A 27,038-nucleotide genomic window follows, 5' to 3' on the forward strand; every position below is an offset into this window, starting at 1 on the left:
AGGATAGAACACCCTAAATAATACGTAGGTTAAGTAACATATACCTACATCGTATGTAATTTAGTGATTCAAAGGCAGATTTTTCTGAATGTAAACACTTTATCTACTTTCATAATATAATTACTTCTGATCCCATCTTGGTGAGAAATCGCTGATTATTGAGAAAAGGCAAAACACACCGATGTTAATTTTCTTACCAACATGAAAGAATTCTGTTTAATTTTTTTGAAAAGTTAGATGTGTCTATTTATGTAGTTACTATATAGGATACATTTATTTTGTTCAATATTCATTATAGGTAATGATGTCACTAAAATCATAATAATTAATTATAAAAGGTCTTAAAGATTTTCATTTAGCATTCACTTTCAATTTCAAACTCTAGGTCCTCAGTACTTTTTTATAACTGTTTCTAGTTCTCAATTACAAGTTGTCTTAAGTTCTCTCTGCCTTAAGTACAAAGTTATCAGTGTCAATATCACCATTATCATTTTCCTGTATCCTCTCATACTATTCCTTTCTAGTTGAGTCCAGTAAAAAATGAAAATTCTCTTGGGAAAATTCCTTTGGCATTTAACTTCCTTTCATATATGATCCAATTCATATCCAACAATATCTTCTCCTTCAAATTCTATCTCCAGTCCCCTTTCTTATTCAAGACATTGTTGGAATGATATCCCACCCCTAAGCAGCTCTCTATGCTTGGTTGTTGCACAGTGCTCTGTCACAAATCACCTTCTCCACACACTTTCCTGACCCTTCCAGTCTAGCAGGCACCATTCCTTATCATTCTGAGTGTAACTCTACACATCTGAGGATTTTGTGTACCCCACAGTCTAAGAGAGGCAAATGCTATTTAACATGCTTCTCATTATCTCTTATACTTTGTTAATGTTTATTATATACTTGATGGTATGTGCATATCTGTGTGTGTGTGTATATATATGTTTTTATATGTATGTGTGTGTATATATATATTCCAGAAATCAAACAAAATCCATTATAAGTACTGTATAGTACTTATACAGTATATGGTATGCCAGTAACTATTGTTCTAAGAGCTTTAATTAAATATATTAGTATTTAATCCTCACAATAACCTGTATAGGATTAGGTAATTTTACTAACCCCATTTTTATAAAGAAATTTCTAAATTACCGAAAATCACACAACAAAGAATTGGTGGAGTTGGAAGGCAGGTGATCTGACTTCAGAATCCATGAAGCTACTATACTGTGCTTCCTTCCTGTGAACATTCATCAGCCACCCATATGGCTCACACTGCACTCATCCCGGATAGTTCATATTGCTTCCCTCACTTAGAATCTACATCTTTTAGAAAGGAATATACATCTAATAATTACTGAGCATTGTAGAAGACATGACTAGTTGCCATCAAAATGTATATTCCCTCTTCCTGAATGTGTGTCTTTTCCTGGGAGGGAGTTATCTAGCAGGGATTGTATTTCTTGCATCCTCCCTACATCTAGGTGAAGCCATGTTACTAGTTCTCATCAGTGGGCTGTGAGTAAAATTGATTTGTATCATATTGGGGGCAAAAATTTTTAAGGAATTAATAGTCTTCTTTGTCCCGTGTTTTCTCTTCTACCAGCTAGATGTGGAAGAGTATAAGGCTCATTATATGGTCAAGCTAAATGATAAATGGATAATGGTTTTTGTTTTTTTTGTGTGTGTGTGGTACGCGGGCCTCTCACTGTCGTGGCCTCTCCCGTTGCGGAGCACAGTCTCCGGACGCGCAGCCTCAGCGGCCATGGCTCACGGGCCCAGCCGCTCCGCGGCATGTGGGATCTTCCCGGACCGGGGCACGAACCCGTGACCCCTGCATCAGCAGGCGGATTCTCAACCACTGCGCCACCAGGGAAGCCCGGATGATGGTTTTTTAATGGGTCCTTCATAGAGGGAAGTCATGAGTCACTAAGAATTTCACATCTGATTATTAAGTATGCACCAAATAGTCATCTACAAAGTTTGAGTCTTCATTCAATTTTAAAGTCCGTTACAACAGCTGGCTTTTCTGTAACTAATGCAGGCATGTAAAAGAGGCCAGAAATGACACACGCATTTTCTCAGATGATTCATACCATATTCTTTGAGTCAAGTACTTTTATTTCTGTAAAAACTATGTTTCATTGAGATTAATCAACTTGTCGAAGGTTATACAATTCCAGAGTGTCTGACTCTGACAGCTATACAATGTTACTACAATATGCTGTCTATCACATGCATCTTATTTTTGAGCTTAAGCCCTATAGACCACAGTATTCTCTTAGCTGAAATATATTCACACTACTTTGAACAAGAGAACCTCTTAACAGACATCTATCCCCTCACTTCCTAGCTAACAGAAGCATGATTGTATTGGTGCAGCCCCAGGTGATAGATGTCACTTGACCTAAGCAAGTTAGGACAAAAAATTCCTCAGTTCCCATACTCTCTTGCTGTGCAAGTAGCAAAGATCATCTGGAGAGGTTTTGAGAAAGATTTCTTCCCTTGTGAAGGGAAAAGAAGCAGATGATCCCCCTTTTTCTGCTTAAATATGGATAGGATGATGGGAGCTTCCCCACTCTTTTTGTAACCATGAAAGAATAGCTAAAACTATTGCAGAGAGGTGTAAATCAACTTTATGTAACAACGCACCTCTCAAAAACATCTTCTATGACAAAAAAATCCATATATTTGGATGCATTAGTGTGTTAGCTTTTCTGTTATTTAGAGCTAAAAATGATTCTAACCAAGGAAACTATCATTCTGAAATTATTTTTTTCAGTATAATCTTTATCAAAATATACTAACATCCCATAAGGATCTATTATAGTTTTTATGACACTCTAAATGACTATCAATACTGAAAAAATTTTAACTTACCCTATTTATATTTACCATAAAGCCATTATTTTTCTTTAGCGTATCTTCATGGCAGGAGTTTGGTTTGTTAAATATAAGGAGTTTAACTTGTTAAATATGCATTCATTTTATTTGTGGCTTTTTGTGTAATGAGAGATTAGGGAAAAGTAGAAGAATCGAGAATTTTGCAAGGTAGGAAACACAAAATAGTTTAATATTTGATACTTGAAATAGTGAATCAGACAAGTTACAGAATTCAAAAGGAGCAATGGAGAAACATTTCCTATTTATTAGCTTTTTTCTATGTTTGGCTGCTTTATCTATAGATGGTACTAATGATAGTACACAGCTCATTGATTGAGTTTCCAATCCCATGAGCAATGTCATGAATATTGACAGCCCTCAATAAATGAGAACTGTTGTTTTCATTATTATTATAATCTAATAATAATAATGGTTCTGAAATGTCAAAATATCTTGGGTAAAGACACTGCTGTGAATCACTGAAGTGACTTAGGAGTATAACTATGTTCTCTAATTTACTTTTTGTGAAAGATATACAGTAACTTTAAAGTTAGCCATGAGATGCATTCATTTACTTGACTGTCTTTCAACTTCAAAACTATCCTAAATTTAAAACTACATCTTAACTTCAATAAATGAGACAAAAACAATGTGCAACTTATGGCACTGAGCCAGTCATGTGTATGTTAATCAACTTTCCTTCTACTCTCTCCCCAAAGTTATTTTGAAGTATGTAGTAACAATGCTTTTAGAAATTCCAGTGTAAGTTGGCAACTTTCGAAAGAAATTAGAGTCTATAGAGAATATTTATCCTTTGAATAAACTACTTTTAATTCCATGCTTTATCCTGCTAGGTTAAGGGTTATTCTAACCTCTACAGAGTATGAGAAAATTTAGATGCCCCTAGTCTTTTTTTCAAATTACTCTTCCTTGCTTTTAAAATAATAGAATAAAATTGATCCTTTAAATGGATAAGACATTAGGTTAGAACTTGATAATATACTTTGAACTATTGGAAATAGACTCTGTCAAGTCATTTGATCTTTGCCTCTTTTGTAGTTTATTTTAATTTCAAGAAGTATTTTGAATGCCTTGTCTGCCAAATCAGGTAATTTTTGAACTTCAAAATTTTTGTGGGACAACTTTCCACTGTTTAGATATTAGGTTACTAAATGTAATCTAGGAATAAGTTTATATCTAACACCGATTCAAAATTGTCTGTATAATGTAGTGTGCTGGGCATTAAGAAATCCAGCTTGACTATCAGATGCTGTCAGTAAACTCAATGTGTGACATGTGGGAACCCCTCTTTCTTTTCGTCATCTTAGTTTCCTCAAATATAAAGGCAAAAGAATTGGACTAGAACTCTATGGCTTCAGCATCTTTCAGCTATGAAATTCTTTGTTGCAATGCTCATTGTTCATGGCTCTCATGTAGTAATATAGGTTATATGAAAAATTTTTACAATCCTTAAGAAAAAATAAAATGTCCCCATAAAAAAATTTTAAAAGGCTATGAATGTGCAATTACCAAAAAAGAAGCACATGAAAAATACTCAGCCTTATTAGTAATCAGAGAAAGCAAATAAATAACAATAAAATAGGTTCTTACCCATCAGACTGTAAACAATTTAAATTTTGATAATATTAAGTTTTAGTGATACTAAAGGGACAGACATCTCTCACACATTGCTGAGAGGACATATTAGCTTAGCTACTTTGGAGGAGAAATTGGAAATAGCTTTCTAAAATTAAACTGCACATAGTACACCCCCTAGAAATTCCACTTAACTATTTTTACCAGAAAAAAACACTTTCCAACTCATGAGGAAATTTATTCAAGAGCACTCCTGAAGCATTATATGTAATCAAGATACATTTGTGGGAGAAAAACTGTTGTTCATCAATAGAAGAATCATGTAATAAACTGTACTACACCTGTACTATGGAATACTATGTAGAAAACAATGAAGTAAATTCACTGTGCTAATTTGTACAAATATGCAAGATCTGTTGTTCATTTAACATACAGAACAATATAAGTAGCATGGTAGTATATGTACCTGTGTGTGTGTGTGTGTGTGTGTGTGTGTGTGTGTGTGTGTATAAATAAATTTCAAAGGATCTAGAATATTCAGGACCAAATTAATGTTTCCCTCTGGAGAACCAGGGAGAGGACTGATGTTCATGGTAAAAGAGACTTCTCTCTAGTGTCTAAGCATTTTTTAAGTACATTGTAATCATATATTAATCATGAAATTAAACATTACTGGAAAAAGAGGATTTAATTCTTTTATATTACCATGAATTTAATCAAAAATTTTGTCAATATCAATTTTTTCAAAAATAAATTGACCACAGATTTATGGCTATACTTCTGGACTCAATTTATTCTACTGATCTATACATCTCTCTTTACACCAGTACAACACTGTCTTGATTACCACATCTTCGTAATTCTGGTATACCTGTTATACAGCCTTTCAACTTTGTTTTATTTTTGTGTTACACATACATATTTTTCTAAAGCATTATGGTTAAATAGCTTTCCCCTTAATGTAAAGAAACAGCAAAGTCAACAAGGATAAACTAATACTTTGTAGAACTACTTTCTCAGAAGACATAGGGAATATGCTGGTCTATGGGAATTTTAGTGGGTGTCATGTTTATGCCTCCCTGATTTCATGAACTGGTTAAACAGAAATTTCAAAAGACTGCCCAGCAAAGTCAACCAATCTTGATATATCTTGTTAATTATTTGAATTTTTTCTCTCTCTCCCTCCCTCTTATTCTCCCTCTTCTCAGTAGCTGGTCTCTTGTGATTTTTTTCTTAAATTACTTATATAAAAATACTTAAATATGTCATTCAGTAAATATTCATTCATAAAATAATGACAATCATAAGTCACATACATAAAACACTTTGAAATTTACAAAGCATTTTAAAATTTTATGCTATTTATCCTTATCATAGGCAGGCATCTGTTATTATAGTTATTTTATACATGACAAAACTGAGAATAATTGCATAAACAATTTGAATGACTTCAAACAAGAAGTATGTGATAGAAAGAACTCAAAAATAAGTTCTTGATTCCAATTCTAATTATTTTTTTATTGTGGACTTACTAATGGTGTAGTATACATGAAAGTAGTGGGCAAACTGTAAACACCATAGAGATTTTTAGGTGGTTTTTATTGCTATTTACTTGATTATTGTTACGCAGAAGAAAGTTAATCTGTAATACCAAACACATTCTTCTGTAGAAAACTGCATATGTAGAAAATTCTCCCTGAAGCAGGCTTTAGGAGATACCTACAATGAGACTGCTTTATTAGACAGGTAAAAGTGAGATAAAGAGAACAGAAGATAAAACTTTAAATTCATGGGTTATATATGAATTTGTATATAACAACCACATTAGAAACAATGGCCAACTGGGCAAATTGTGACCTCAAGCTATTTGGATGGAGCCAATGTTTCAAACTATCACCCTAGAGGATGCCAAATATATTTAACCTACAAACTCCCGAGAGAACAGGGCACTTTATGCAATGGTACAAAAAGCTACCAGCAAAACTAACATGTTTCCCTAAAGGCTTAAAAATACTTTTCATTTTTACCATATAAAGGCTATACAAAATCAGTCCCAATACTGCCTATCTCTCCAAACCCCTCTTTAAATATTCTCTTGCCAAGGATCCCTATGACCCAAAGAAAGTCAGTCTATCAGCTATTGAGTTACCTATTGTGCTTTTATCAATTTATTGCCTCTCAGCTTCTAATCCATTTTTCATTGCCTGCTCTGTGGTAACAGAGATGGGCCCTGTAAATATTTCTCCTTGGGCTCGGTAAATATTTCTCTATACACTTTTAATATTAACTGTATTTTTTCACGTGTAAGAAAGAAAGAATAAACCTATTTTGTAGTATTATTATGATAAAATGATATCATCTATGGAAAGTGATCATTATTGTACTGAACACATTTTAAGTTCCCCACAATTGTTAGTTCACATTCTTTCTCCATCTCATCCAACTCTTACCTACATAGATCCAGGTAAAGTTCATCTTCCATATGAAAGTTTAAATTAAAATTGAATGCTCATGAAGACCAGAATAAGATTTTATTGTTCAGGATTAAAGCACATTGACTACCACACCAATATGCTCAATAATATGTACTGAATTAATTGATCAATGACATCTTCCATACTATTCAGGATGTCAGTGATTTATTTTTTGTTGTTATGGTTTAATATTAAGTGTATTAGTCATTTTTCTTTCCCTTGAGATCAGGTAATAAGAATTCTTTTGTATCCTTATAATACCAGGCACAATGTGAGGGAAAAGCAATTACTCAAAAATTGCATATTGATTGTTAAATGATATTTCACAAATTCTAACATGTTTATTAGAAAAAATGTTGGATTTATTACAAAACTAAGCCTCTCTCTTTTCTGGACATGAGGTGTTACTTTTTGCTCTGTAAAGGTTGAACTGCAATACAATTTTCTTTTCTAAGTTATCTTACTGTACCTCCTCCTGAACTTCTGACTTTAACTGTCACTCACTGTCAGAAGAGCTGTCTCTAGGTGTGAACCAATCTTGAAGCTAAGGAGAAATGTGAGCTGAGTTGCACAGAGTAATGTGTCTCATTACTTCCAAAAGTAGTTAAAAAAAAAAAAAAAAAAAAGCTTTCAATGGGCTCACCTTTCATGAGAAGGAGGATTCCCCCAAAAGAACAGTGTGTCTGAATGGCCAGGCCCATCCACCACTTCAATTTTCAGATGGCTGACCATATGAATGTACACAGTCACAAAGAAGAAAATGAGTTCTCTTCATGTTTGGAATAGAGCAGTGAAGAGAAAAGCATAACTCCATAGCAAAGCATAAATCTGAATTTCCCATAAGAGGGAAAAAGTAACAGAAAAAAGTTTTCAAGGATGACATTAAGAGAAAGAAAAATTAGCAAAGAATTTGGGAAAATGTCATTTATAGAGTATACAGAGTACAATTACACATGGCCTCAATGACAGGGATTTTTAAGAATTGCCATGAAAGCCTGAAATTGATAAACTATGTGTTAAATAGGCTTTTTTTTTTTTTTTTTTTTTTAGCCAAGCAAGGGAACACAAGGTAGAAATAAGTTTAGTCTTGAAGTGTATATTAACGATAGCAAAGGAAATAAGGCACTGGGGCTAGAAGTCCTGGCTGAAATATACGTGCCATAGTCCTTCTTTGTTATCATCCTTTTGGACATTACACAACTGATTCCCATTCCTTACTGAGATGCTGGTGCTAATCAACACCACTGTCATTACATTTGAATTCTGTCTATAAAACCAGCCATAGTCACCTACTATATTATAAAAACAAATCATGAGGCCACTTAACTTTTGGTTTGAAAATTTCATAATTCCTCTTATTGTGTTGAAAATCCCACAAAAACTTGGCTACATCTAGCCTGCTTGAGCTAAACTGAACCATGGTGTTCAGCTTCTCAAAATAAGAGAAATTAGGAATTTCCTATCTTATTCCATTTTGAGTAAAATGAAGATACTGTGAATAGTTAGCCAGAAGCAGGGAGATTGATTACAGCCTTTTGTTGGTGAGAATGAAATTAGATTAGTCTCCATCTGAGAACTTGGACCCCCAACTGGGTAAGAGGTTGAAGGAAAGTCATAGAAGGCAGGATGATTAGTATGTTTGTACATCTTGAAAAGCTGTCTTACACTTTACTTCACACCTCTTTTTATTGATGAGTTGCCCCTTGCTGTGGATTTCCCTGTGTAAAGTGGAGATACTTTTGCTAATTTGCAATGTATCAAAAAAGAGCATTCAATTATGACAAATGAACTAGTGCAAAAAATTAAGACTCCATCACACTTTCTCTGCACATGGATGATCAATACTTTAATTCTCTCCTAATACTTGTTAGGGTAATCTGAAGCATGGAATGCCCTCACAGGACAATGTGGAGGGATGAAATGAGACACTCATGGAGAAAAAAATAAGGATTTCCTAACTTCAGAAAAGTGCCAGTACCTGGATTAACATGCTATTGTAAACATCAAACTAAGTTAGTATTGAGTTCTTTAAAAAGTTTGCATTCAACTGCCAACAATCTATCTGCCTTCCTAATGCCGAGCCAAGTCTCCTTGAAGACCTGACACTGACTTTAAGTTCAACTGAGGACTTGATTTCCCTTGGCCTGCCATTCCTGTGACCCACAGCCATGGACATACTGTACCCCCATAGGATAATGTGTTGACTTTGTAGGCTACAAGTGCAGACTGTGACAAAGTTAGGAGCGAAAATAAGAAGTGGGGTGAAGAATACAGAAGTGTAGCGAAGGAAAAAGTGAACACAGAAAAGGAAAAGAAAGAAGAAAATTAAGAAGTTTGGTATAAAACTTACAGCTACCAAAGGGCAAACTGGTGGGTAGAGAGTTTGGGATTAATTAATTATTAATTAATTAATCTCAAATTAGGAGATTGGGATTAATATACACTTTACTATATATAAAATAGATAACCAACAAAGACTTACTATATAGCACAGGGAACTATATCCAATATTTTGTAGCAAAAGGGAAAAGAATCTGAAAAAGAATATATATATTCACCTGAAACTAATGCATTGTAAATCAACTATACTTCAGTTAAAATAAAGAAGGTTGGTATACAACAGCAAGAAAAAAATACTATAATTTGGATGAGAATAATTCAGATTGAATCACAGACTTTCTGCTCCTTACTTTTTAGGCAATTTTAGAAAATCATTTAATCTCAATTTCCTCATGTATTATATAGAGATAATAATATCTGTCTGATCTACTTTCTAGGATTCTGTAAGAATCGAATGTGACAAAGTGGTAAAAGTGGCCTATACCTTATGAAGCACCATAAACATGCATAGTCTAACTTTTAATCTTTATCACATTCAAACTATTCTGAGGCTGGATTCCAATTCCATAATCTATGTGGGTCCAAAATCATGCTAATGTATAAATACATACATAAATATACAAATGAATATGTGAATGTAAAAATGAGGCAATTTAATCAAGATTTCCCGGGAGTATTCAGGACTACAGAGGAAGCTTGAGAAGAAGAGATAGCCCTAGAAGCTTAGCCATCATGAAGCCCTCCCTGGAAGGGACTCAATAAGTGAGTTTGAAGAATTCTGATTCACTTAGAAGGAGATACAAACTGAAAGACAGTGGTAGAACTTTTGATTTTATTATTTTTTTAAATTAAAATATAGTTGATTTACAATGTTGTGTTAGTTTCTGTTGTACAGCAAAGTGATTCAGTTATATATATATGCACACACACGGCAGATTTTTTTTTTTTTACTAAATAATATCTTCCATAAATTTTTATTTTCTACTGGAGTATAGTTGATTAACAATGTTGTGTTAGTTTCAGGTGTACAGCAGAGTGATTCAGTTATACATACACCGGTGTTTATTCTTTTCAAAATTTTTTCCCACTTAGGTTGTTACAGAATACTAAGCAGACTTCCCTGTGCTAAACAACAGGTCCTAGTTGGTTATCTATTTTAAATATAGCAGTGTATAGATGTCAATCCCAAACTCCTAGTCTATCCCTCCCACCCACCCTTTTCACCTGGTAACCATAAGTTCGTTCCCTAAGTCTGTGTGTTCCTGTTTTGTAAATAAGTTCACTAGTATCTCTTTTTTAGATTCTGCAAATAAGTGATATATTTGTCTTTCTCCGTCTGACTTAATCACTTAGTATGATAATCTCCAGGTCTGTCCATGTTGCTGCAAATGGCATTATTTTTAATGTCTGTATATATGTATATGTATATACTGTATATATGCACCACATCTTCTTTATCTATTCATCTGTTGATGGACAAAGGTTGCTTCAGTGTCTTGGCTATTGTAAACAATCCTGCAATGAACACTGGGCTGCATGTAGCCATTCAAACCATGGTTTTCTCCAAATACATGCCCAGGAGTGGGACACTGGATCATATGGTAGCTCTATTTTTATTTTTAAGGAACCTCCATACAGTTCTCCATAGTGGCTGTACCAATTAACACTCTCACCAAGAGTGTGGGAGGGTTTCTTTTTCTCCACATCCTCTCCAGCATTTGTTAATTATAGACTTTTGTTGATGACCATTCTGACCGGTGTGAGGTGATATCTCATTGTAGTTTTGATTAGCACTTCTCTAATAATTAGAGAAGGTGAGCATCTTTTCATGTGCCTCTTGGCCATCTGTATGCCTTCTTTAGAGAAATGTCTATTTAGGTCTTCTGTCCATTCTTTGATTGGGTTGTTTTATTGATATTCAGCTGCATGAGCTGTCTATCTTGAAGATTAATCATTTGTCAGCTGCTTTGTTTGCAAATATTTTCTCCCATTCTGACAGCTGTCTTTTTGTCTTGTTTATGGTTTCCTTTCCTGGGCAAAAGCTTTTAAGTTTCATTAGGTCTCATTGGTTTATTTTTGTTTTTATTTCCATTTCTCTAGGAGGTGGATCAAAAAGGATCTTGCTGTGATTTATGTCATAGAGTGTTCTGCCTATGTTTTCCTCTAAGAGTTTTCTAGTGTCTGGCCTTACATTTAGGTCTTCGATCCATTTTGTGCTTATTTTTGTGTATGGTGTTAGGGAATGTTCTAATTCCATTCTTTTACATGTAGCTGTCCAGTTTTCCTCACACCACTTATTGAAGAGGCTGTCTTTTCCCCATTGTATATTCTTGTCTCCTTTATCAAAGATAAGGTGACCATATGTGTGTGGGTTTATCTCTGGGCTTTCTGTCCTGTTCCATTGATCTATATTTCTGTTTTTGTGCCAGTCCCATACTGTCTTGATTACTGTAGCTTTGTAGTATAGTCTGAAGTCAGGGAGCCTGATTCCTCCAGCTCTGTTTTTCTATCTCAAGATTGCTTTGGCTATTCGGGCTCTTTTGTGTTTCCATACAAATTGTGATTTTTTTGTTCTAGTTCTGTGAAAAATGCCAGTGGTACTTTGATAGGGATTGCATTGAATCTGTAGACTGCTTTGGGTAGTATAGTCATTATCACAATGTTGATTCTTCCAATCTAAGAACATGGTGTTTCTCTCCACCTGCTTATATCATCTTTAATTTCTTTCATCAGTGTCTTATAGTTTTCTGCATACAGTTCTTTTTAGGTAGGTTTACTCCTAGGTATATTATTCTTTTTGTTGCAGTGGTAAATGGGAATGTTTCCTTAATTTCACTGCCAGATTTTTCATCATTAGTTATAGGAATGCAAGAGATTTCTGTGCATTAATTTTGTATCCTGCTAGTTTACTAAATTCATTGATTAGCCCTAGTAGTTTTCTGGTAGCATCCTTAGTATTCTTTATAGTATCATGTCATCTGCAAACACAGCGACAGCTTTATTTCTTCTTTTCCAATTTGGATTCCTTTTATTTCTTTTTCTTCTCTGATTGCTGTGGCTAAAACTTCCACAACTATGTTGAATAACAGTAGTGAAAGTGCACAACCTTGTGTTGTTCCTGATCTTAGTGGAAATGGTTTCAGTTTTTCAACATTGAGAGCAATGGTGGTTGTGGGTTTTCATATATGGTCTTTATTATGTTGACGTAAGTTCCCTCTATGCCTAATTTCTGGAGGGTTTTTATCATAAACAGGTGTTGAATTTTGTCAAAAGCTTTTTCTGCATCTATTGAGAAGATCATTTGGTTTTTCTCCTTCAGTTTCTTAATATGGTTTATCACATTGATTGATTTGCATACATTGAAGAATCCTTGCATTCCTGGGAAAAACCCCACTGGATCATGGTGTATGATCCTTTAATGTGCTGTTGGATTCTGTTTACTGGTATTTTGTTGAGGATTTTTGCTTCTACATTCACCAGTGATGTTGGTCTGTAATTTTCTTTTCTTGTAGTATCTTTGTCTGGTTTTGGTATCAGGGTAATGGTGGCCTTGTAGAATGAGTTTGGGAGTGTTCCTCCCTCTGCTATCTTTTGGAAGAGTTTGAGAAGGATAGGTGTTAGCTCTTCTCTAAATGCTCGATTGAATTCTCCTGTGAAGCCGTCAAGTCCTGGGCTTTTGTTTGTTGGAACATTTTAAATCACAGTTTCAATTTTAGTGCGTTTGACTGGTCTGTTTATATTTCCTATTTCTTCCTGGTTTAGTCTTGGAAGGTTGTGCTTTTCTAAGAATTTGTCCACTTCTTCCAGGTTGTCCATTTTATTGGCATTTAATTTCTTGTAGTAATCTCTCATGATCCTTCGTATTTCTGCAGTGTCAGTTGTTACATCTCCTTTTTCATTTGTAATTCTGTTGATCTCAGTCTTCTCCCCCTTTTTCTTGATGAGTCTGGCTAATGGTTTATCAATTTTGTTTATCTTCTCAAAGAACCAGGTTTTAGTTTTATTGATCTTTCCTATCATTTCTTTTTCATTTATTTCTGATCTGATCTTCATGATTTCTCTCCTTCTGCTAACTTAGAGGGTTTTTGTTCTTCTTCCTCTAATTCTTTAGGTGTAAGTTTAGGTTGTTTATTTGAGATGTTCCTTGTTTCTTGAGGTAGGATTGTATTGCTATAAACTTCCCTCTTAGAACTGCTTTTCCTGTATCCCATAGGTTTTGGGTCATCATGTTTTCATTGTCCTTTATTTCATTGTCATTTGTTTTTAGGTATTTTTTGATTTCCTCTTTGATTTCTTCAGTGATCTCTTGCTTATTTAGTTGTGTATTGTTTAGTCTTGATGTGTTTGTACTTTTTACAGGTTTCCTGTAATTGGTATCTAGTCTCATAGAGTTGTGGTTGGAAAAGATATTTGATATGATTTCAATTTCTTAAATTTACCAAGGCTTGATTTGCGACCCAGTATATGATCTATCCTGGGGAATGTACCATGAGCACGTGAGAAGAAAGTGTATTCTATTGTTTTTGGATGGAATGTCCTATAAATATCAATTAAATCTATCTTGTTTAATGTGTCATTTAAAGCTTGTGTTTCCTTATTAATTTTCTGTCTGGAGTATATGTCCATTGTTGAAAGTGGGGTGTTAAAGTCCCCTACTATGATTGTGTTTCTGTCAATTTCCCCTTTTTATGGCTATTAGCATTTGCTTTATGTGTTGAGTTACTCCTATGTTGGGTGCATAAATATTTACAATTGTTATATCTTCTTTTTGGATTGATCCCTTGATCATTACGTAGTGTCCTTCTTTGTCTCTTGTAATAGTCTTTATTTTAAAGTCTATTTTGTCTGCTATGAGAATTGCTACTCGAGCTTTCTTTTGATTTCCATTTGCATGGAATAACTTTTTCCATCCCCCCACTTTCAGTCTGTATTTGTCCCTAGGTCTGAAGTGGATCTCTTGTAGACAGCATATATATGGGTCTTGTTTTTGTATCCATTCAGCCAGTTTATGTCTTTGGGTTGGAGCATTTAATCCATTTACATTTAAGGTAGTTATCAATATGTATGCTCCTATTACAATTTTCTTAATTTTGGGGGGTTTGTTATTATAGGTCTTTTCCTTCTCTTGTGTTTTCTGCCCAGAGAAGTTCCTTTAGCAGTTGTAAATCTGGTTTGGTGGTGCTGAATTCTCTTAACTTTTGCTTATCTGTAAAGGTTTTAATTTCTCCATTCAATTTGAATGAGATAATTGCTGGTTAGAGTAATCTTGGTTGTAGGTTTTTCTCTTTCATCACTTTAAATATGTCTTGCCACTCCCTCTGGCTTGCAGAGTTTCTGCTGAAAGGTCAGCTGTTAACCTTATGGGGATTCCCTTGTATGTTATTTGTTTCTTTTCCTTTGCTGCTGTTAATATTTTTTCTTTGTATTTAATTTTTGATAGTTTGATTAATATATGTCTTGATGTGTTTTTCCTTGAATTTACCCTGTATGGGACTCTTTGTGCTTCCTGGACTTGATTATTTCCTTTCCCATATTAGGAAAGCTGTCAAATATAATCTTTTCAAATATTTTCTCAGTCCCTTTCTTTTTCTCTTCTTCTTCTGGGACCCCTATAATTCAAATGGTGGTGGGTTTAATATTGTCCCAGAGGTCTCTGAGACTGTCCTCAATTCTTTTCTTTCTTTTTTCTTTATTCTGCTCTGCAGTAGTTATTTCCATTTTTTTTATCTTCCAGGTCATTTGTCTGTTCTTTTGCCTCAGTTATTCTGCTATTGATTCCTTGTAGAGAATTTTTTATTTCATTTATTGTGTTGTTCATCATTGTTTGTTTGCTCTTTAGTTCTTGTAGGTCCTTGTTAAACGTTTCTTGTATTTTCTCCATTCTATTTCCAAGATTTTGGATAATCATTACTATCATTACTCTGAATTCTTTTTCACGTAGACTGCCTATTTCTTCTTCATTTGCTTGGTCTGGTGGGTTTTTACCTTCCTCCTTCATCTGCTGTGTATTTCTCTGTCTTCTCATTTTTGCATAACTTACTGTGTTTGGGGTCTCCTTTTTGCAGGCTGCAGGTTCATAGCTCCCATTGTTTTTTATATCTACCCCCAGTGGGTAAGGTTGGTTCAGTGGGTTGTGGAGGCTTCCTGGTGGAGGAGACTGATGCCTATGTTCTTGTGGATGAGGTTGGATCTTGTCTTTCTGGTAGGCAGGACCGTGTCCAGTGGTGTGTTTTGGGGTGTCTGTGAACTTATTATGATTTTAGGCAGCCTCTCTGCTAATGTGTGTGGTTGTGTTCCTGTCTTGCTAGTTGTTTGGCATAGGGTGTACAGCATTGTAGCTTGCTGGTCATTGAGTGGAGCTGGGTCTTCCCATTGAGATGGAGATCTCTGGGAGAGCATACGCTGTTTGATATTATGCGGAGCTGGGACATCTCTGGTGGAGCAATGTCCTGAACTTTGCTCTCCCACCTCAGAGGCTCAGGCCTGACACCTGGCTGGAGCACTAAGACCCTTTTGGGAAGGGTTTTCTGCCAGCATTCAGTAGGTGTTCTGTAGGAGTGGTTCCACATGTAGATGTATTTTTGATGTATTTGTGGGGAGGAAGGTGATCTCTACATCTGACTCCTCCACCACTCCTAACCGCCGGTTAGGAGTTTTAAAATTACAGTTTCAATTTCATTACTTGTGATTTGTCTGTTCATATTTTCTAGTTCTTCCTGGTTCAGTCTTGGAAAGTTGTACCTTTCTAAGAATTTGTCCATTTCCTCTAGCTTGTCCATTTTATTGGCATATAGTTGCTTGTAGTAGTCTCTTATGATCCTTTGTATTTCTGTGGTGTCCACTGTAACTTCTCCTTTTCCATTTCTAATTTTATTGATTTGAGCCCTCTGTCTTTTTTTCTTGATGTGTCTGGCTAAAGGTTTTTCAATTTGTTAATCTTTTCAAAGAACCAACTTTTAGTTTCATTGATATTTGCTATTGTTTACTTCTTCTCTATTTCATTTCTTTCTGCTCTGATCTTTATTATTTCTTTCTTTCTACTAACTTTGGCGGTTTTTTGTTCTTTATTCTCTAGTTGCTTTAGGTGTAAGGTTAGGTTATTTGTGATTTTTCCTATTTCCTGAGGTAAGATTGTATTGCTATAAACTTCCCTTTAAAAATGTATTTTCTGCATCACATAGGTTTGTGGTCATTGTGCTTTCATTTTCATTTGTCTCTAAGTATTTTTTGATTTCCTCTTTGATTTCTTCAGTGATCCATTGGATGTTTAGTAGCATGTTTAACCTCTACATTTTAATGTTTTTTACAGTTTTTTTTCTTGTGGTTGATTTCTAATCTCATAGTGTTGTGGTCAGAAAAGATGCTTGATATGATTTCAATTTTCTTAAATATACTGAGGCTCCCTTTGTGGCCCAGCATGTGATCAATCATGAAGAATGTTCCAAGGGCACTTGAGAAGAATTTGTATTCTGCTGGGATTGCTCTGTAAATATCAATTAAGTACATCTGATCTAATGTATCATTTCAGGTCTGTGTTTCCTTATTGATTTCCTCTCTGGATGATCTATTGGAGAAAGTGGGGTGTTAAAGTCCCCTACTATGATTGTGTTTCTGTCAATTTCCCCTTTTATGACTGTTAGCATTTGCCTTATGTATTGAGGTGCTCCTATGTTGGGTGTATAAATATTTACAATTGTTATATCTTTTTCTTGGATTGATCCCTTGATCATTATGTAATATCATCCTTTGTCTCTTGTAACAGTCTTTATTTTAAAGTCTATTTTGTCTTATATGAGAATTGTTATTCTAGCTTTCTTTTGATTTCCATTTGCATGGAATATCTTTTTCCATCCCCTCACTTTTAGCCTATATGTGTCCCTTGGTCTGAAGTGGGTCTCCTGTAGACAGCATATATACAGGTCTTGTTTTTGTATCCGTTGAGCCAGTCTATGTCTGTTGGTAGGGCATTTAATCCATTTATGTTTAAGGTTATTATTGATATTTATTTCTTATTGCCATTTTGTTAATTGTTTTGGATTTAGTTTTGTAGGTCTGTTTTCTTCCCTTCCTCTTATGTTCTCCTCTCTTTTGATTTGATGACTGACTCTAATGTTGTGTTTGGATTCCCCTTTCGTTTTTGTGTGAATCTACTGTAGATTTTGGGTTTGCAGTTACCATGAGGTTTTGATATAGTATTCTATATGTAAACAAGATTGTTTTAAGTTGCTGGTCTTCTAATTTCAAATACATTTCCAATATCCTGCATTTGTGCTCTCCTCTTCTCATGCTTGCTGCTTTTGGTATCATATTTGTGTGTGGATGATTTACTCCCTTTACTGTATGTTTGCATTTACTGGAGAGGTTTTCCATTTGTAATTTTCTTGTTTCTAGTTGTGACCTTTTCTTTTCCGCCTAGAGAAGTTCCTTTAGCATTTGTTGCAAAGCTGGTCTGGTGGTGCTGAATTCTTAGCTTATGCTTGTCTGCAAAGCTTTTGGTTTCTTTGTTGAATCTGAACGAGAGCCTAGATGGGTAGACGCTTCTTGGTTGTAGTTTCTTCCCTTTCATCACTTTAAATATATGGTGCCACTCCCATCTGGCCTGCAGAATTTCTACTGAGAAATCAGCTTCTGACCTCATGGGAATTCCCTTTTATGTTATTTGTTTCTTTTCCCTTGTTGCTTTGAATAATTTTTCTTTGTCTTTAACTTTTGTCAATTTGATTACTATGTGTCTTGGCATGTTCCTCCTTGGGTTTATCCTGCCTGGGACTCTCTGCACTTCCTGAACTTGGGTGTCTCTTTCCTTTTCCATGTTAGGGAAGTTTTCAGTTATTATCTCTTCAAATATTTTCTCAGGTCCATTCTCTCTTCTCCTTCTGGCATCCCTCTAATATGAATGTTGGTGTGTTTAATGTTGTCCCGGAGGTCTCTGAGACTGTCCTCATTTCTTTTCATATTTTTTTTCTATATTCTGTTCCATGGCAGTGGTTTCCACCATTCTGTCTTCCAGCTCACTTATCCATTCTTCTCACTCACTTATTCTGCTATTGTTTCTTTCTAGTACATTTTTAATTTTAGTTATTGTATTGTTCATCTGTTTATTTGTACCTTAGTTCTTCTAGATCTTTGTTAAACATCTCTTGTATCTTCTTGATTTGTGCCTCCATTCTTTTCCTGAATTCTTGGATCATCTTCACTATCATTACTCTGAATTCTTTTTCTGGTAGATTGCCTATCTCCATGTCACTTAGTTCTTCTTCTGGGGTTTTATCTTGTTCCTTCATCTGGGATATGTTCTTCTGCCATCTCATTTTGTCTAAATTCCTCTGATTGTGGTTTCCATTCTGCAGGTTGCAGGGTTGTAATTTTTCTTGCTTCTGCTGTCTGCTCCCTGATGGATGAGACTGTCTAAGAGGCTTGTGCAGGCTTCCTGGTGGGAGGGACTGGTTCCTGCTCACTGGCATGTGGAGCTGGGTCTTGCCCCTCTGGTGGGCAGGGCTGTGCCAAGGGGCGTGTCTAAAGGGCTGTGGGCTCAGGAAGACTTCAAGCAGCCTGTCTGTTGATGGGTATGGCTGTGTTCCCACCCTGTTGGTTGTTTGGCCTGAGGTATCACAGCAATGGGGCCTGCAGGCTGTTGGGTGGGTCCAGATCTTGGTAAGAAAATGGCATCTTTTAGGAGGGCTCATGCCAGTAAGTACTCCTCAAAACTGTTGCCACCAGTATCTTTGTCCCCACAATGAGCCCCCCACCTCTGCAGGAGATCCTCCAATACTATCAGGTAGGTCTGGCCCAGTCTCTTATGAGGTCAACACTTTTTTCCCTGGGTTCTGGTACTCAGGAGATCTTATGTGCCCCCTCTAAGAGTGGAGTTTCTGTTTCTCCCAGTCCTGTGGAATTCCTGTGATCAAACCCTGCTGGCCTTCAAAGCCAGATTTTCTGGGGTCTCCTCCTCCCATTGCCAGACCCCCAGGCTGGGAAGCCTGATATGGTGCTGAGAACTTTCACTCCTGTGGTAGAACCTCTGTGGTATAATTATTTTCCAGTTTCGAGGTTGCCCACCTAGCAGGTATGGAATTTGTTTTTATTGCAATTGCACTCCTCCTCCCCATCTCATCGTGGCTTCTTCTTTGTCTTCATATGTAGGGTATCTTTTTTGGTAGGTTCTAGTGTTTTTGTTTTTGTTAATGGTTGTTTAGCAGTTGTGAATTTGATGTTTTCATAAGAAGCCATGAGCTCACATCTTTCTACTCTGCCATCTTTTCTCCATCTCCTCCTGTGTCCTGAAAAACTCATCTCAGATTCTTTCCCTTACAGGTTATTATAAAATATTGAATATAGTTCCCTATGCTGTACAGTAGGATCTTGTTTAACTATATTATATATTGTTGTATGTACCTGTTAATCTCAAGCTCCTAATTTATCCCCCTTTCTTTCCCCTTTGATAACCATAAGTTTGTTTTCTATGCCTGTGAGTCTGTTTCTGTTTTGTAAATAAGTTCATTTGTATTATTTTTTGGATTCCTCATATAAGTGATACCAGAATATTTGTCTTTCTCTGTCTTACTTCACTTAGTATGATAATCTCTAGGTCCATCTATGTTGCTGCAAATGGCACTATTTCATTCTTTTTTATAGCTGGATAATATTCCATTGTGTGTGTGTATGTGTGTGTATATACACACACATACACACACACTCACCACATCTTCTTTATCAGTTCTTCTGTTAATGGACAGCAAACCAAGTCCACTCCCCTGCTCTGTTCACTGAAGCCCAAGTTTTAGCACCCAGTTGCTGGGCACACCAGCAGGTGTGTATTTTGGTCTAAGAAGTGCAGCGAGATGGCAAGGACCCTCTCTGCTGGTCTCTCTCTGTCCTGCCTGCTGCAAGCCACTGCTGCACTCTCCTCTTAGCCTCTAAGTTTCCCTAACTGTCCAAGCTGATCTCCTAGCTGGTGAAGGAGGTTCCCAGCGTGAGGGAGAACCTTTCACTGCTGCCTCCCAGGGGTGCAAGTCCCATATTGATTTTTTAACTTTCCTTTTATCCTATACAGTTATGTAGTGATCTTTCTTGCAGCTTTGGTTGTATGAGATTTTCTGCCAGCATTCAGTAGGTATTCTGTGAGAATTTTTCCTCATGTAGATGTATTTTTGATGTATTTGTGGGAGGAGGTGAGCTCACATCCTTCTATTCTGCCATTTTGGTCTCCCCAAGTGGCAGGATTTAGTACGGAGATGAGAATTTCAAAAATATTTAGAATGTGAATACTTTTAAGCAGGTTTGTGTCCATCCATTTGGTACTATCTTACTATTTTCCAGCTTCACTTTTTTATTATGTATGCCTGAACTCAGAAAATAAACTTTTTGGCCTATGGTTAGAGGAATATAACAAATCACTGTATTCTACAAATAAGCCTGGTGTGAAGCACAGTTGGCCCTTTGTATCCACGGGTTCCATGGATAGATTTGGTTGAACCCGTGGATGCAGAACCCACAGATATGGAGGCTAACTGTACTAAGACATTTTATATAAGAGACATGAACATCTACATATTTTGGTACCCCTAGTGTCCCCAGACCAATCCCCCTGTGGAGACCCTGTGATGGCTGTAATGTGATAGTTGTTTACATGTTTGACTGAAAAAAGATGAGGTCTCACAGCACATTTTGCCCAACTGTCTGCTGCCACCTTGAACTTCACGGTCAGTATCCCCTCTCTCTTCCGGTTAAGGGTGGCCATTGAGAAAATGTAGATGCCTCCACTTGGTGTAGGAAACTAAGAGAGGAGACAAGGAGCTTAGAGTAGGGTGTCATCACAGATGGGAAGAACAGTCCTCCAAGAACAAATTCTGGCTCCCTCACAATCTCTCTCCTCCCTATTTCAAATCTTCTTGTTCAGAGGGGAAGAACCTTAGAGAGAACCTGATGGGCTATATCCCAGGATTATAGGAGAGAGAGAGAAGAATGTCTATGCATCCCCCCTCCTCATAACCTTCTATTTCAAGTTCTGCCTTGTGCTTAATATCATAAAATTATAAGGCTTTTCAGAGCGCACTTATCTTTATGCTCTCTAAATTGGACTTAAGAGTAAAATACAGTAATTAGGATTTCACTAATTTTGATTTGAAATAACCCTAGTATAAATAGAGAAAGACATGTCTCTAAGTATATGAAGTTCTAAATTTTTTAGACTCTAATATTTTTTCTCATCAGCTTGACAGTGGGTGAACTTTATATTTAGACTCCAATTCTTTAGGAAACAGAGTCACTTTAAAGAGCCTTTTCAAAATCATTAAAATGATTTTCAAAATCACTAAAGACATTAAAAGTCCTTTTACATACCTTCATTTTCTTTATCCAGCAATTAATTCTCCAGCCTTAACATGATTTTATATTTTGAATCCATTATGTAAAGGAGGTCTATTTCAAATTGCTCTTTCCCCCTTAACGTATCTCACTTTACTTATTAGTATACAATATATATGTGCTATATACTTGAAAATTATAAATTTGCATTTGTAAACAAATATTTTAATTCCCAGCTTTTTACTAGGTCATTCTGAATTTCTGGGTAATAAAAAGCAAATCCTCTAGCATACAATTTACTGCATTTTTTAGCAATGCCTTTACCATTTTAGGGCACTGAAAAATCCTCTGGGCAATTTTTTTTTTTTTTCCATTGTAGTATTGGGGACAATAGCTAAGCAATGAACTTCTCACTGGTTCCTAAACACTAAGACTGTGACAACTCCATGCTTTTGCACAGCCTGCTTCATGGGCCTGAAATGCTGTGCCCCAACTCCTGTCTCTTCCTGTGAAGCTCATTTTCTTCCCTCTAATGTCAGCTCAATATCACCTTTCCTCTGAAACCTTTTCCAACTCTCTGAGAATACGTTAGCTGTCAGCACTCTGGTCACACACATCTCCTCTTTATTACAGTACTCCTTATGGTACCTTATAATTATTTTCCTTATGTCTGTCTCCCATATAAACTATGTGCTCATTAAGGACAGACATAGAATCTCATTCATCTTTTCTTTTTCAATTGAGGTATAGCTGATGTACAATATTATATAAGTTTCAGATATACAACAGTTATTCACAATTTTTAAAGGTTATATTTCATTTATAGTTATTATAAAATATTGGCTACATTTCCTGTGTTGTACTATATATCCTCATAGCTTATTTTATACAGAGTAGTATAAGCCTCCATCTTGCACCTCCCTCATCCCTCTCTCCACTGATAACCACTAGATTGTTCTCTATATCTGTGAGTCTGTTTCTGTTTTGTTATATTGACTAGTTTGTATTATTTTTTAGATTCCACATATAAGTGATATCATATAGTATTTGTCTTTCTCTGTCTGACTTACTTTACTTAGCCTAACATCCTCCAAATCCATCCATGTTGTTGCAAATGGCAAAATTTCATTCTTTTTTATGATGGAGTAATGTTCCACTGTACATGTATATACCACAGCTTCTTTATCCATTAATATGCTGATGGTCCCTTACATTGCTTCCATATGCTTGCAATTATAAATAATAATAATTATAAATAATTAATAATAATGCCATGAATATTGGGGTGCCTGTATCTTCTTGCATTAGTGTTTAACCCATGAGAAATATCAGAACTAACTTTCAGAGACTATGATTTCGAGATTGTACTTTTATGAACCTCTCAATTCTCTGTATAACTAATGACTTTAAAGTACATGTCACTAGAGAAAGTGGAGTATTTCTATTTTGCACAAAGAAAATTGGACTCTGGAAAAAAGTTGCAAAGTAATGAGAGGTTTTCATTAGTGCTACAGTGGGTAGTTTTCAGATCCTTCCAGTGTCACGTCAACTATGGATAGCATTTGACAAAAGGATTTTAATAGCCGAAAATAAAAGCAGAAGAATAGAAATTGATGGTCAAAATAGAAGTATCTCGGGAAATATTTCTGCAAATGATTATTCTCAAAATTGTTATGCTTAGGAGGAAAAACTTTTAAAGAGATATACAAGAGATGCAGGAAATAAAGTACTTGTGCTTTAAAGACAAATATGTTAGGAAGCAAAGAGAATAAGTGAAATCCTTGAGAGGTTAACCACAGATGCCGAAACCCCATTTGTGAGCAATCTGAGAAAAAAATAAACCTCAAGTTTCTAATAACTGATGGAAATCAACAGAGATTCTAGTCCTTGAATCACCAAAATTTCATAAAATGATCTAATACTTTCCTTTGGAGAATTATTTTTGGTCAAGACTGACTCAAAACTGTTTGGCCAGGCTGAACACCCTTATATTCTAGGCAGATTGCAGACTTTTCTATTACACTAACTTGCATGCACTCTCTCTCTTTCTTTCACACACATACACACATACATGCCACTTAGGTTTCCTGTCTCTTGCTGTTGATGTTGTTTTCTTTGACTATTCCCTCATTTTTAAATCAAAGTTAATGTGGCACTGAAGTTTCAAAAACCATTGTAGAGATAAAAACACAGACATGGCTGCACTGTCAGATTTCGAGACAGGAATCTTTCATGCTATTCAATGAAATGCTTGCTTATCTCTCTCCTTTTCCCTCCTACAACTCATTGCTGAAAAGTTTTGACTAATTCTAGGGAGTCATATAACTGAATACTCACCATTCATCTATTCAGCTGATAACTTAATCAGTACTTAGGAAATCTTTTTTTTTTTCTTTTTTTTGTGGTATGTGGGCCTCTCACTGTCGTGGCCTCTCCCGCCGCGGAGCACAGGCTCCGGACGCGCAGGCCCAGCGGCCATGGCTCATGGGCCCAGCCGCTCCGCGGCACGTGGGATCCTCCCAGACCGGGGCACGAACCCGCGTGCCCTGCACCGGCAGGCGGACTCCCAACCACTGCGCCACCAGGGAAGCCCACTTAGGAAATCTTGACTTACTGATCATTCTGTTATTCTGGCTACATACTCACAATCCAATTATCAAGCTACATCTCATATTTGAATTAAGAAACTCACTAGTTTGTTTCTTCATCACAAATTTATGGCTTTTAATTTAGGACTCCCAATTTTCCTGAGATTTGTATAATTTAGCATTCAAAAGTATTTGGAAAGCATAAGTCACTGACATAAAAGAACTGAAAATAAAGATAAAAATTTGTCCCCAAAAAGAAACATAAGCACAAACTAAAGGCAATTAAAGCACCTATAATGGAAATAAAGAATGATTCCCGTGGCAAATTTAAAAGATTGTTGGTTAAGACAGGTTTGTATAATAAACAATGAATTTGGAACTTATAGTGAAATATCAGTGGAGCTTTTTAGAAATAATCCATCATTCATAATATAGGATAAGCTTGTATTAAGTATAAAAAATAAAGGAATGGCTATGCAAAAGCAAAACAGTATTTTCTTTAGATATTTCTCCACAGAGAAAGCCAACCCACACATGTTGAAAAACATGTGCTCTAAAAACACTTGACATAAAAATCCTTTTTAAAGAATGAATTTTAAACATCAAACAACAGGAAATAAAGTGTTTAAAGTAACAACAATAAGATGAAAGGAAATCCCATATTCAAGAGGCTAATTTCTTCACTCAAGAACTTAATGTGCTTTAATTTGAAAAATGCTTCAGTGAAAATATACCTCCCTGATTAGATACCTTGAATGGAAGAAGAGGAAAAATAGGAACAATGACTAAAGAGCAATTGTGAACCATTAATGGGGACAAGACCCCTGCCTGTATCTCCAGACACATCTTCCATTGTTTATCCTTCTCATATTATACTCAGGACATATTACTCTGACTGTGGTTCACTGAACACACAGTGCTACTTCATATCTTTATGACTTTTACATATTAGTTTATCAGTCTACCTTTCCTATGTATGATTGGTTAGCATCTCTTTAACACAGATCATTCATTACATTTTACATCAGTCTTTCCCAGGACTCTTGGGCATTTAATCAATCCTTCTGTTGAGGTATTTTTCACATTACACTATGCTTTGTTTCTTTGCCTATCTCTTCCTCTAGACTATGATCTCCTTGGTGGCAGATTCCAAGCCTTTTCAACTGCCTATACTAGACACACTTAGTGATATCTATCAAAATATTGGCACACAAGAGCATGTCTGGGTTGGTTTTCATTTACATGTGTCATCTCAGAATACTCAGGACCTAACCTCAAGAGTAGTGACTTAATGACTCTTTCTAGCCTTTGAAAATTATACGTTTTTATATCAAGCAAATAAAACATTCTAACTTTGGACTGATAATTTTTATTTCCTATATTATGGTGTCTTGTGGTATGAAAATATACAACTAAAATTAATGTAAGTGTCACACCTTCCTATTTAACAGGCTGATTGCATGAGGACTCATTTTATGCCAGGCTTTCTCTAGGCTTTTCACATATAAGACCTCATTTTGTCTTTATAATTACCTTGTTCATTTATTGAACAAATATTGCCAAATTTCCCTCTGATACTGTCACTGTCCTAGGAGCATAGGTACAAGATATATCCTGTTATTTCCATCATGATATTTACATTCATGTGGACACGACATATTTTAAACAAGTACACACATTTTTAAGGTGCATTAAGGAAACAAAGAACAGTTGGGAGATAGTCACTAAGAGGTTTTTTTTTTTTTTTTTTTTTTTGTATAATGTAGTCAGGAAAGGCTCTTCAAATGAGAAGACATTTTAAGACACCCGAATCATGAGAAGAGGCTGGGTAGAAAAAGATGTTGGTGAAATGTATGCCAGGCTGAGAGGACAAGTGTAATGGCCCTGATGAGGACATGAACTCTCTCTGTTCAAGACATAAAAAAGAGCACAGTGATTAAAACATGACACAGGAGAATCAGGTAGGAGGTAGATCATGGAGGAACTTCTAGATAATTATATGGTGCTTGATAAAATATCACTTATATTTTTCAATGTCTACTCATATTATAGAGTGGACAGTGGGTTTCATGGGGACAAGAGTGGAAGCAGGAAAATGATGAAGGTATTGCATCACCAGCAAAAGTTGACAGAGGCAGTGGTGTAAATGACAGTATTAAGATGTGTGGGAACATAAAGCTGACCCGCTATTTGGTTAGACATGTGGGGTGATGTGAAAAGTGTTAGGAAAAACCAAAGATGACTCCTAAGTTTTTTGTCTGAGCAATTTGGTAAATGGTAGTATTGTAAATTGAAATAAAAACCGGAGAAAAAATAAAAAAGGTTGAGGAGGAGGGCCAAAAACAGAGTAGCAGAGATGTTGGATAGATGATGTGTTAAATTACCAAGAATGATAACAGATATAGTGGTAGAAGAGAGCAAAGCAGTTGCTCATATTTAAGGAAATAGCAGGTTATGAGCAGTGGTCAGTGATGATAACAATAAGAAGGCCTAGTGGAAAACAGAGTTCAACGCCACAAAACTATTTTGCTGACCTTATTTATTTTGACTCAAAATAGGAAAAAAAGGGCTTCCCTGGTAGCGCAGTCGTTGAGAATCCGCCTGCCGATGCAGGGGACACGGGTTCGTGCCCCAGTCCGGGAAGATCCCACATGCCGTGGAGCGGCTGGGCCCGTGAGCCATGGCTGCTGAGCCTGCGTGTCCGGAGCCTGTGCTCCGCAACGGGAGAGGCCACAACAGTGAGAGGCCCGCGTACCGCAAAAAAACAAAACAAAACCCTATGAAACCATTTGAATTAAATCTATGAAAAGAGATCTTGATACTTAAGTAGGTGGATCTTTTAAAA

General features: G+C 36.0%; 1 long non-coding RNA gene across 1 annotated transcript in view; it reads left to right on the top strand.

Moving 5' to 3' along the window:
* Positions 1 to 27,038, top strand: part of LOC136792155 (uncharacterized) — a 66,839-nt gene that overhangs the window by 3,932 nt on the left and 35,869 nt on the right. The window lies entirely within an intron of this gene.

Source organism: Kogia breviceps, chromosome 11, assembly GCF_026419965.1.
Source record: "Kogia breviceps isolate mKogBre1 chromosome 11, mKogBre1 haplotype 1, whole genome shotgun sequence".
NCBI classification, from domain to species: Eukaryota; Metazoa; Chordata; class Mammalia; order Artiodactyla; family Physeteridae; genus Kogia; species Kogia breviceps.